General features: G+C 34.5%; 2 non-coding genes across 2 annotated transcripts; both read left to right on the forward strand.

The window, feature by feature from the left end:
* The first annotated feature begins 375 nt into the window (after positions 1-375).
* TRNAE-CUC (transfer RNA glutamic acid (anticodon CUC)) lies at positions 376-447 on the forward strand. Its single transcript has one exon. It is a non-coding gene; the product is annotated as a tRNA-Glu (tRNA).
* An 11,556-nt stretch (positions 448-12,003) lies between these two features.
* On the forward strand, positions 12,004-12,075 carry TRNAE-UUC (transfer RNA glutamic acid (anticodon UUC)). The gene has a single exon. It is a non-coding gene; the product is annotated as a tRNA-Glu (tRNA).
* Positions 12,076-13,924: the final 1,849 nt, after the last annotated feature.

Raw genomic sequence — 13,924 nt, forward strand, 5'->3', positions numbered from 1 at the left:
AATGTAATTCCCGACAAGCACGACAAGTTTAAGTGCCTCTTCGGATTCGGAAAATTTATCGGTTCTAAATATCACTACAGAATTCGCTCGAAATTTTTATCATCTGGATATTTAGAGCGAGTTTTAAAATTAATAAAAAATTGCACTTATATGTCTATTAACTTTTATGAAGAGATTTCAAATAATTGACTAACTTTTTTACCAACAGATCGACCTCCATAGCAAATATTAGAAAATGTCGTGTCGGAATAAATTGTATATAAGTAAAAATTCAGTTAGTCATCTAGAAACTAAGTCAAAAGTTTTATTTTAAAAATAATAGTAAATTATTAGAAATGTTAGCTAATTATATGTAAATTCAGTAAAACTTCGCAATCCGGTATGGTCTAGTGGCTAGGATACCTGGCTCTCACCCAGGAGGCTCGGGTTCGATTCCCGGTACCGGAATATCTTTTTTATGTAATTGTATTGTTTTTTTTTTTGGTTAAAATTAATGTCAAATTATTGTTGGTTTTGCCTTTAAACAAATTTGTTTATCAAAATGTTATCTCTTAGCCTAATTGCTAAAATGTTTGCGAATAAGATAATGTTGGGAATTTTAGTTTCTTGCTGACGTTATCTTTGAATCTAATTGTTTTAATGGATTTCTTGCCCGTAGAGGTCAGGTTTATAGGTATGATTACTACCTTTTAAAACCATCTCGGTGGTCGCTCGTTGTGTTTCCTAAGAGATTTCAGTATTTAAAAACTAAATAAAAAGCTGTCGTACCATTGTGAAAATTAATAAATTCCACATTTTGGAGAAATTTTCCTACTGCACGTGAAACGCGAAGTCGTGACAACTAAAAAAAGATTCAAGAGTATATGTGTGACATATTTATTGGTTTTATTGACCAACAACCGTAGAATTTGAAAATATTGCAGATTATATTATTACAAATTCGCTATGTGAATAAAACATAAAGGTTTTTTTTTTCAAAAGTAACTTTGTTCACTTAAGTGTACAAAACTAATGGAAATTTTTTTTCACAGAAAACTTAAAATTTATAGCCAAGTTGACAATATAAAAACGTAATATTAATTTTTCTTTAATGACAAACTGTTATTTTAAATGAATTAAACTTTTTTTTGATTTTCGCACATTTTTTTTTTCAAATACAAAACAAAATTCTATTTGATAAAACAGTCAATGTTATTTTTTAATTACAGAATGTATAGCTCATTTGCCGAAAAAACAGTGGTTTAAAATTTAATAAATAAAGTAATGATATTAAGGAAATTCTTTAACAGTATATGAATAATTTTAATACGTAGTAAACATATTAAAATTATTTAATTAAACGGTTTTATTTAGTTCGACCCGTACGGAATTTGTTTGGGTCAAAATTAGAAATTGAAATTTAAGCACCTTCCCCTTGTCAGATTGATCTGAAATTTGGTACACACATTTAATTTAGATGACAATACAATATAATAAAATCAATAACATTATAAATCTAAGATGGCCGCCGATACAAAATGGCGGATTACATATTTTTCCTTAACCCCCTCAATATGGGTATCAAATGAAATGGGCTACACTAGTAAAACACGATGATTATGTCAAAATTTAAAATTCAAGATGGACGCCGTTCCAATATGGCGGACTAGGTACATATTTTTCCACAACCACCACAATATGGGTATCAAAAAACCGTTTAACTTAAAAGTTTTTAAATGTATTTTTTTTTACTATCTATACCTGCAGACTTTTTACTGTCAGCGATTACTGGCCTATCGAATTTTCTAACACCTACGAAATTCACCCTTTAACGATGTCATTTGTAATAGTAAAATATTTACCTGTACTGTACAAAACACATAAATCAAATAAATGTTCTTACATTGTTAGTGAAATATATGAAATATTACAAAGCTTGATATTACTATAATGCCATTAGTTCGACCTCCATCATGCAGTAAGTCAGACTTAGTTTTCATCACGTGACTTGCGCCTTTATTCAAACTATTTCACTTAATGCGCAAGTATTTGAATCCGTGTATACCGTTATCAGAGGTTTTGTATTGACAAGCGTCTTACTGTGCAGATCTAGGGTTAGACTTCCTGGTGGCGAGCGCTTATATAAATGATTCGCCATATTCTTCATCATAGACTAATGGCTATCTGTTCTAAGTGCCAAAACACGGACTACTGGAGCCTTAAGGTTCTGGCCTGGAAACCATGGACTGGCAAGCGTATTAACGCACGATCCACAAGGTGGACAAACGAAATTGTCCAGGTCGATGGAATACGCAAGACTGGTCTGTTTGGAAATCTATAGAAGAGACCTATATCTAGCAGCAGACAGTGAAGTATATCATGAAAAAACTGAAATGTCGTAGTACTGATAATTAGAATATTGCGGCTCTTTATTCATTTATTAATTTTATCCACTTAGGATTTATAGTAAACACTTATATGTCACAGACAAAATCCTAGTGGATCCCAATTAGATAGAAACTAACATCAGAGAAGTGGTAGCTCAGCGGTAAAGGATTGAAACTTGCGATCGTAGATCGCGGGTTCAGTTCCCGAGATACAATCTTATGTAATTAACATTTTGTGATTGCCATTTCTCACAAACAAGTTTCCGGAGAATGACCAGTGATGACGCTTGATTACTTTGATTTAATTTAGGCTATATATAATAAAGTATGTTTGTATAAACGTGTATTTTTAAATTTGATTTAAAAAATGACTTTCTTTCTGCTTCTTTTCACAACTATACGCCTTGCGAAGCAAAGTAGAGATAAAAATAAAATAGATTAAAAAAATTATGAACTGACGATCAATAAGATTACTGTTAAAAGTTACAATGTTGAATAAATATTTTTTTATATAAAAAGATTGCGAAAGATTGTAACTAAGTCCATAAAATAGATTTAAATATAATATTATAATAATTTTAAAGTTATAAGTATACTGCAGAGATTTCTTGCTTCTTGTTTTCTGTTCCTTGATATACCGATGACGTTTATATTTCGATAAACACGTCCGTATAGCAATACAGCGGTGGAGAACTGAACTGCGAGCGACGCTAACTGCCGGCGTAGGGCATGATTAATGCCGGCCTTTCTCCTGACACTTTTTAAATCATCCTTTATCACGAGGCCGGGAAACAACGTGAGTTAACAAAAATAAATAAGAAAAAACATTTGAGGATTTTAAAAATAAATTCTTTAAGACATTTCGGGTCTCAGTGAAATGACTGTAATGTAATATAAGTTGGCACTTATTGCTATTAAACCTTTAAGAAATAAGTATTTACTTAAACATGGTGTAATAGGTTTATTTATGTTATTATTATACTAGTTATAACCTTTCGCTTAAATCAAAATGAGAATTATTTCTCGAATACTGATTATACCGGCTGCATAATTTTATATACCTTTCTCTGTCGCACACACCTTTCGTCACTCTCACACAAACGACACGTGTAATTGGTTATAAAGTAGGGATTGTGATTGGTTGCTTAAATAAAGTTAGTCATGGGATTGGTAAACATAGATGTAAGGTTTTTGATTTTAACTCCAAGAAACGGTCTTTTTAAAACCTTGACAATTACTATTTATAATTACTAAATATCGTTGATATTGTTTAAAGTACTTTTATCTCTGAAAATTATACGTTTGAAATGAAATACTGTAAGTATAGAAAACTTTAAGTGGTTTTATATTGATTCAGAAGAAGACCTGATGAATTACCTGATAATTACTTATTCATTGAATCAGAGAATTGATTCACAGTACACGAACAATTAATGTAATTTAAATAAAGTTGCCGCTGCTTGAATCGCATTTTGGTTGCGTGGTATGTCACACGTTTACACCTACCGGAATGGAGAGTCCCATGCTACGCAGTAAACTAGTAGTGGTAGAAGGTCGATCTAAATCTCCACCATTTGAATATGTTGCCATCAAGTCGTCTGAGTCATAATGAAATGGAAATACCTACCGGAACTAAATCACGCGACTCAATTAATACATTCGATCACATCTTTGAATTTTATGTGAGAGACTTATGTCCAGCTGTGGATATACGGCTGAAATGATGATGAAAATGGTGATTTGATTATACGCCCAGTTCAAATGCAGGCCGCTACCAACACATCTTTTTGGAAACAACGAGGGAGACTGTCCAGCTATGGATTTGCGGCTGAAATGATGATCATAATGGTGATTATACTTTCACCGGTCCTTTATTCATTCTCACATTTGTTTATACCAGAGTTCCCCAAATTTTTTTGTATCGTAGACCCCTAGCCATATATCTCCGTGTTGGGTAGACCCCCTACTTATCTGATATTGATTTCCTGTAAATTTCTAACTGTAGTGAAGTTAAGTTGTTAAAACTTAAAGTAAAACACATATTAATATATACATTTATTAATTGAATTTAAATTAAAACTACTCAAAATAAAATTTTGTATCTGTTATGTTAAATATACGTAACATCAAATTAACATAAAATAAACTATAAATTATATAAATAAGGTATAAGCCAATATTTTTAGTGAGACGGCTGAACCTGATTCTTTAATAATAAATTATTAACATTTGGCATCAATTTTGTAAGGGTTAATCTTAAATCTCCTCGGCTAATTATGTCCAGTCTGTGGACACCCATTTTCATTTCATGGACCCCCAAATTTTTTTTCGCGGATGTAGACCCCTTGCAGGTTGTCATAGACCCAAAGGGGTCGATATATATTAGATCACTTTGGGAACCACTGGTTTATACTATCATACGGTCACACTTTCACTTGTTCGTGGGTCAATTTAATCATTGATTCGTACTTTCATTCGTTCGTTCATAGGTTCATTTATTTATCCGTGCTTGAGTTGTTTCGTTGTGTTGTATACGTTGGAAATGAAAACATATTGTTAACATAAGAAAGTAAAAGGGACGTTCTTATTACGAGTCAATTTCTTACAGAAAAAGTATATACATTGGACGAAATTGTTTAAAAAAAGATTAAACATGGAATATACTTTTTAATATACACAAATATAAGTATATCTGCAATTATAAATAGTAATTGCTTTACTTTTATATAAAAAATAAAGTTCTTAATGAATAATAACTCATTGAACGTTGATTAATATAAATGTTTAATCTATAGGAACATTTCGAGTTTGGCTATCATAACACCAATTAAGGAGCCACTACACCCACCCTCTCTCTCTCTCTCGCTCTCGTAAATCAATCATCGCGCAATGATATCAAACGTTCCGACCCTATTCGTGTCAATTATTCAAGCTATTCACAAACACATACGTATTATCGCTGAAATAACATGTAAATATCATTTGCTATGTTTATGTTTATGTTTCTTTTTATTTATTTTATTGTAGCTGCAGTAACTTTCATATTGTAATGTTTGAAGGTCAGAAAAGTGTCTTGAAAATGAAGATCGCACATCGTCATAATAAATATAATATTTATTGCAAAGAAAGTACACTTAAGTGTAAAATCTTAAGTAAAACTAAAGTATGACCTAGCTATGATGCTGTTACGAAAGGACTGCCTTTATTAGAGGGAGGAGTACGGTAGGGATAGAAACATCTTTAGGTATCAAATACTTAGCGACCCAAACTGTTTCAAAATATTTTATATCCGTCTCCCATAGCCTAGGACCTAGTGAACATACTGAAGTCTTATATTCTACAGTAATATTTCATTTCATATTTTTTATTGTACACGCTAGAATATATTTAAATAGTTTCATAATATAATCAAAAAAGTATAATGTGCGGTCTTATCACACGAGGCAATCTATTATTTTATGATACTATTTATTCTTTAATTAAACAACCCATTGGACTTTGTTCTGGCAAACAATCACTTCCAATGTATTGTTTTTAACTTGAATAATAATTTATTAGTATATAAACATAATTTGGTTAGAAAAATATAAGAACATTACAAAATCATATTGGTCACTTGCTAATTCTCGGGCCCGACCAGCGCCAAAATAATGAGTTTGTTGATAGACGAAGGAATTTGAGCAGCGGCTGAAATCCAATAGGACGATAACATGGCGAGTGATTGTCGGAATTTTCTACGATATTATTTTCGCAGATGTATAAATAGCCAAGTAACTTGTAAGGATGAAGCTATAAAAGCCCTAGGGCTTACAGTAAAAAACTTCACACATACAATACAATCAAATATAATCATTCTATATTACATTCCGTGTAGAGCAGTCATGCGATGTAGTTAACCCGATTGTATTTTATTTCCATGAAAAAGGAAAGAATGAAATTCTCTCATAATCTAAGGTTCTCTACTCTTAAAATACGCATTGTACAGACCGCATTGGTAAAGCCGTGGATATCTAGAGTAAATAGTGGGCTCCCGTGCTCATGTTAAAAATTAACTAGTGTTATATATACTGTCCGTACTCCAATTATTATTATTGTTATAAAAAATCACAATATAGTAGTAATAATGTAGGAGTAAAAATTCCAGAGGACGCTAAGTCCGAACTTCTTAAAGTAACTAAGTTGAGTACTGTTCTAGAAGCTTCTGCTTCGCCTTTGTTAACATATTTGGAGATCTCAGAGGTCTCAGTTCCTTTAAGCGTACACTCCAAGGAGTGACCTGGTACAAGAACCTCTGAGAGGAGATCTCGGTTTGAGCAATATAACACTTGATCTCAAGTGCGACAGAGGAAGCCTAACTTCGACTTGGTCAGTAGCTATTGTCTGGTTAACATTACCAGCACATCAATGTCTGTTTCGAGACAAAACTTACTAAACTAATATTTTTATTATTCTTATCATTACTACTACTCTCTTTTTCTCTTACTCTCATTACTCTCTTTCTATTCCTGTTCTTTATTTTTATTTCCTAGTATATTCCCAGAAGTGATGATTAGATACATTCGTACAATGAATTATAGATGTTACCGTGCGTAAAACAACGCATAGTGCAGTTACTTTGTATTGTAACGGGTGTAGTGTCCGACATTTGCTCCTGTCTCCGACATATGTTTGTAATGGCCTCATAACCGTGACGAGGGTCAAGTGTTGGTGTGACAAAAGCTATTAGCTAGCTCAAGTGCAATATACGAAGCTTACCGCATCCCCAAATAACATGGTCTATTCTATTTTCTATTATATTTATCACGTCTCCTAAAAAGGTACAAACCGTATCAGTCCTTACGGCAGACAAGAGTCATACTTTTGTTCTATTTTTGTGTTATAAGGTATCAGTTTCTTCGTGTTTTTTACCTCGACCGGCGGTTGAAGATAAAATTACTCGGTGACCAAACTTCTCAGCATTCCGTGGATTCATTGTGCAGGCACTGAGTCTATCGCATTGTAGGTGAAGAATTTGTTTACGATGCTTGGGTTTAATCACCCCGTAGCAGGTTTATAAGGCCTTGCAATGCATTGACGTTCAATTTCATCGACCATACTTCTTTTACAAACCAAATTTTAAATAATAATACTAATGCTGCTTCGAAATCCAAAAACAAGCTAATTTTCGATCTTGATATGCCTATAGGCAAAATATTAAACAGGTTATAGAGAGCTGTTATACCTCTCGCTCGAACTTTCATTGCTTACAAATTTCGTCGTTTCAACCCATAGACGCTCTGGAAGGAAATAAATTTATGGAAGGATACACCATAATCGCCAAGTTTTTTAGGCTGGTTGTCACCCGCATTGTGAAATTATAGTAACTAAAGGACCAATATCTAGCTACTTCCGCACATGTAGTTGTAGTCGTGCAACAAAGTGGACTGCCCGCCAGCCTGCTGATAAATGCGTATGCGGCAAACAATGCGAAAAACACAACCGCCACCGCCAAATCACTTAACACGTGTTTCACCCCTCCACGGGGCATCCTCAGGAGTTATGTTACACCGATAGTGCCAAACACAGAGTTTTGTGAAATTATAGTACGCAGAGAACGCTGCTTGCTGCACATCCTCTGGAAATTTATTTGTCATCATTGGCAATTATTTATAATTGCGAAAGAAAAAGTGTGAATTACTGTGTGGGTTGCATCTCGGGAATCGAACCAGCGATCTGTGTTCGCAAGCCTCAGGCTTATACCGCTGAGCCACCACTGCCTTTGCTTACAAATTTGTTTTTTTTTTTAACTTACAGATAACAACTTAATTTCACGCATAATAAAGTTATGTATACTTGTGGTTTGTGAATGAAACTTTGTTATCCCGTATTTAAGATTTTATTGATCACCTCGATCATGTGACGCCACTATTTCTTTTTTTGAAGCATATAAGTATATACTTTCAAGATCTGGTACTAGAGGAGAAGGCAACTTATCCCGCGGATAGCGAAACGAGAGTCTCAATACTCAAGGAACTCAAAGTGACAATAAAAGTAATATAAGATAATTGGAATAAATATATTAGTACCACCCAAATAGCTGAGTGGCAGTGAACAGGACACATAGCACGCAGGTCAAACGGCTTCTGGATCCTTAAGGTTTCGTAGTGGATACTGTGGAATAGAAAATGAAGCGTATGACGTCAATCCATAAGGTGGACAGTTGAACTTGTCAAAATCACTGGCTAACGCTGGGTGCAATCCACTTCGATCTTATTGGAAATCTATGTAGTATGAATCCTGAAGTGAATAATAAGATCAAGATAATTAGTTTGATTTACAAAACAAGTAACTGAGAAAGGACTAATATAAAGCTACTTCTGCTATGTAGCAGTAGTCGTGCAATATGGTGCTCTACCTACCAGCCCGCTGATAAATGCGCATGCGGCAAACAATGCGAATTACACAACTACCACCATTAAATCATCAGTCTTAGCACTAATCGGTGGATCATTACTCCTGAGGATGCCCCGTGGAGAGGTGAAACACGTGTTGAGTGATTGTCGCATGTGTATTTATCAGCGGGCTGGCTGGCGGTGCACTCTATTGCACAACTAGGGGAGAGTAGGGTAATGAGAGTCAGTGGGTAATGAGAATTACCCACACATCCACAAAACAGTACACGAGAGCGACTCGTAAATGAGGCCCTCTACCCTGCCCTGGTCCCCAGGCGTTGCCTCGAAAGTCTCGCACCAGTTGGCGCCCGCACTTCTGAGATATGGCTGTATTTTGTTTTTTCGCTCCGCTGATCTAATTTTTCGTCAATGTAAATTAAAAGGTAAGTGTCGAATAATTTGCAGTATACGATTAAGACATTCACACGTGATTAGTTAGACATTCAAAATTGTGATGTGCAGTTCTTAGCGTGTTAATATGTTACAGTTTTATTTTCATTCATTTTTTTTCTAATTTGTGTAGAAGTGGGTAATGAGAGTCGGGTGACTCCCATTTCCCACGAATGATCATGTATCGAAAGAATCATAATCACCAGTTCCGAGCACATCAAAAGAATTTCATCCCATAGTACCGAGCACACCAAAACAGTCAGTGTCTGCGATTAACTCATCAGATCCTAGCACTTCAAGTCAAATTACATTGCATGATTTAATCAAGTTACCAGAGAAGACACGTATTATTAATACAAGACAATGCCGAAAAAAACAACATGCAACACTTTTAACTTCAACGCCATTAAAAGAAAACCATGTAGAAAAAGAAAATAAGAAAGAAAAGAAAAAAAGAGAAACACAGAAAGAAAATAAGAAATGGAAAGGTAAAGGTCAGGGAAAAAAAGTAAAGTAGCGAAGAAGACTCCTGAAAAGGTAAAGCGTCAAATACTTCAAGAATCGAATGAAACCTCTGTATCTGATGTTGGTACTAACGATTTGTGCCAGCATGATGAGGATGATGACCTAAAAGATGTGGGAAAAAAGTGCCCAGTATGCAACGATTTCGGCAGAAACAATGAGATATGGTTCAGATGTACCTCATGTGGTCTATGGGCTCACTCGGAATGCACTGGGTGGGACTCAGCTCAAGGTTATGTCTGTGATATGTGCTAGATTTTCATTGACTCTGATTGCCCCCAGGGTGACCACCATTACCCTCATATCGGTGCAATGGGAGTCAAATCTGTTTTTTTTTTAAACTTGAATAATTTTTAAAGTTGATTGCCAAAGTGATTGAAACTGATCTCAATTGATAGTATATTAGTTATATTATATTTAAAGGCGGTTGCAATAAATATTTTGTTTTATAATTAATTTTTATTTGATTTCTCGCTTAAGTGACTCCCATTACCCTGTTTTACCCTACTGCTACATAGCGGAAGTATTTATATATTAGTCATCTTCTTACTTAGTATGGACTTCCGCAAAGTAACGCCTAAATCCATTAGATAAAACAAGTAACGTTAGAGTCCTTAAGAAGCTGCGTGTAGTTATGATTCAAACATATATGTAATACGACGCTTGATATATCATATAAACAACGCAGAGGTAGATCATAATTGCTAAGTGCGAGCGAAGCGACATGGAATAGTTGAAATTAAACGAATATTTTCAGGATAGAGCGAAGTAATGGATTCCTACTACGTCTGTATAAATAATATTCGCGGCAAAATATTGAAGCGTTTTTAAAACTTATTATATTCTTTAGAAGTGATCTCCAGGCAATACTGCCGTCTAGACAGAAGAGAGAATTTTAAAGTTTCTTATAACTTTTATCCTTCATTATTTACGCGAAGTTTTTTTTGTCTCTCCGATCAAAATAAATGTTTATATTTTATAGACGCCGTAATTCAATTATTACCGGAAGATTTTTTTAAGAAAATAATTTTTTTCGAGAAATTTTCTTTCATTATGCCACGTAAATACTTGATACATTCTCAAAATGATAAATCACAACAGAATTAATAAAAATCGTATATCTTATTATATAAGACTAACAAAACAAAGTCCAATTAGTGTTAGTAAAGTAAGGGAAGATTAATTGGAAATATATATAGCACTGTACCAGAGTACGTTGCGCGCCTGTTCAGGACAGCTTGGACAGCTTCTGCTTGTAGGGAACGGGAATTGTAATATAAAAGTAAAATATTGGAGGATTTCCTTAATGATTTTTTGTTTCTTGGAATTGATATTAAATAATACGATCATACTTTTGCGTACTGTGGGTTCTGCCTTCAAATAAAACACCACTGGTTCACAAAGAGTTCTACATTCACAACTCTAAGAATACTACTTTAACAAAAAGTATACTTTCGCCTAGTCCAAACTTCGAACCCAAATCGTTCAAGAAATCACTGTACAAATAACTTACTAAATAGTCACTTTATATCACTATGATCAGTGATATAAAGAGATCTTAATCTTATAAATTAAAAAAAAACAATACTGAAATGTCGACATGGGGAGTAGACCTATTTATATATACTACGGAGAAGGTTCTAGTAAGTTCGCGATAGTACTCGGTTAGAATTTCCGAGAACCGTATACAAAAACCTATAAATAACTTCAAGGTCACGCGTGTTTACGACACTTTTTGTTCCTAGTGTTCCGCGTTTATTGTTTAGACGGTTCTGTAACACGTGATTTGTAACAATACATTCAAGCCGGCGTGTTTATATGAAAATTCCATTTTTGGTGTTTGTCAACTGAGATTCTAACATACCATACATCGGTGATAGTAAACTCCTGATGGTACTTTTAAATATTTTATCGGAAGACTTGTCCCAGAAGCGACGTATTTTTAGAAACGTTGGACTCTTGTGTTCTATTGGATTCAAGATCCGGAGTAAAGTATATCAGTCTAGCCAAGTTTTTCTAAGTTGGCAAGCAATGTGAGTAATGAGAGAACCTAATTATAAGTTAAGGTATCATTGGTTAAGGAATCATTAAGTTGACAGTTATTAGGATAGCTTATGTGAACCCACAGTGGTTCATCGTCTACAGAGAGGTCTACGGGTCATGAGAAGAATTAGATAATAGTTTGACAAAAACTCTAATCAAAATCACGTCCTCTTATAATCATGGCATCAAATGTATAAATAAAAAATGCACCAAAAAGAAATAAATATAAACCTAAGAATCCTCTTATATAATCCGGTATGGTCTAGTGGCTAGGATACCTGGCTTTCACCCAGGAGGCTCGGGTTCGATTCCCGGTACCGGAATTAATTTTTGTATTCTTAAAAGAAAAATAATAATAATATCATAATATTTAATAAATTGTCATTTCCTTGAATCACTTAATTTTCCACATGATTTTTTTCTGTTTATCTATAAAAAACTGTCAATACCCTTGTCAAAAGAAAGTGTATAAGAATATTTTTTCAAATAACCCAAAGGGAGTGCCAAACGAACAACGAAGCATCTGTTTAAGACACAAGTTAGCACTTGAGGCTATAAATCTATGCAAGTTGGTTGCTCTGGGGAGTACCCGTTCCAAAACTTATCCGCAAAGTGTTGAGGTATTGTTGCAAGATTGCGATGACAATCTATGTATTCTTTGAATTTTGTTTACATCATGTCCAGGGGATATTTATAGACCAGATAAAATAAAGATATATTTTTCCTGCTTCCTGTTCTTTACATATCCAGAATTTCTTTATATATACCGTCTATAGATGGCCACAGTCCTCCCTTAAAGAAAAGTCCGGGTATAAGCGACCTGCATTCTTTGTTTTAAGTCGACTTTAAAAAGGTCATCGACCTGCACATTGCCAATTCAGCAAGAAAAAATGATACTATGAAGAAATTTGACGACGTAAATAAGATTTAGTCAGAGAGATATATAGGGGATTGTGAAGAGTGCTTTTTATTGCCAAGACATATCAACATGACTTCCCTTTCAAGAGCAAATGACCAAGATGAAGCTCTCTTCTACCACCCACTTTCGGTCTTTTATCCTCATTATTATATCAACCGTAGGACAAGCTTTCTCCAGCTTCGGCCTCTCTTGTAGATTTCCAATCAGACCGGTTTAAAACGATCTGCAGGTGCATCTATCCACCTTGATCCATAGATCTTCTTCTTCTACTTTCTTATGAATAAAAGATTCTCCACCTTTATTGACATGACGTCATGATAGATATGTGGTAATCGTGTTACTCTGCGTCATCTAGCGGAGTTGCCATGAACGAGGTCGGGTGCAAAGCAAAAAGCCGTGTGCGCAGGCGGCGAACATCTATGACGTTGGTTGCTGCCAGCAGCGATGACGTAGATGTTCACAAGCATTGATCATCCTAGTAAGAGCTCGGGCACGGCGGCGAATGTATTTGTTTCTTATGTTTATGTTGTTTGTCTTACAGCGCGTCCTTTTAAAAATTGTCTAACATACCTTATGAACGAATTTTTACAAAAGTGTTGTTTACAGTGTATATCTAACTAGTATTATCCTATTGTTATCATACAGATACACAATATCGTGACGACTTGGTAACGCGGAAGTCAATTTAGGGTAGACGATAAAACATTGAAGTCATTGTAGACAAAATTACCCGGTTTAATAAAAAAGAAATGACGCGGTTAAAATAGGCAAATAGTGGGATATACGTTTAGTATATAAAAGTGGGCTACGATATGATAGTCTTCATATGAACGTGGAATGGTCACGTGTGATCTCATACTTTCCAGTCTGTTCAGGTTTTCGTTATGAAACAGCCTTAATCTTAAGGCTGTAATAATATAAAATGAATACCAGCCTTCTATTTTCGAGAGCTAGCAAGCTATAGATAATTTAATTTTTTCTTAATACCAGACAGTATGTTATAGTTGACGAGTTTCTTCAACAATTCCAATACAAACATTTTAATAATCCCTATTACTAGTTGTATCAGTTTAATCCTTATAAAAGTTTCAATGCCCGCAATAAAGCTCAACTTTTATTACGCGTCACGTGTGAGGTAATCGCGCGCTGTTTCAAACCTAATTTATCAAGCGGTGTCGTAAAAACTTAGCCGGGTCGGCGTGAACCGTATAATTCAAATGCTAGAAAGTTCTGGAATGAGCACAGGTGATTAA

This window comes from Battus philenor, unplaced genomic scaffold (assembly GCF_028537555.1).
Source record: "Battus philenor isolate CCGP_79_NKW_IND1 unplaced genomic scaffold, ilBatPhil1.0.hap1 SCAF_14, whole genome shotgun sequence".
Classification (NCBI taxonomy): Eukaryota; Metazoa; Arthropoda; class Insecta; order Lepidoptera; family Papilionidae; genus Battus; species Battus philenor.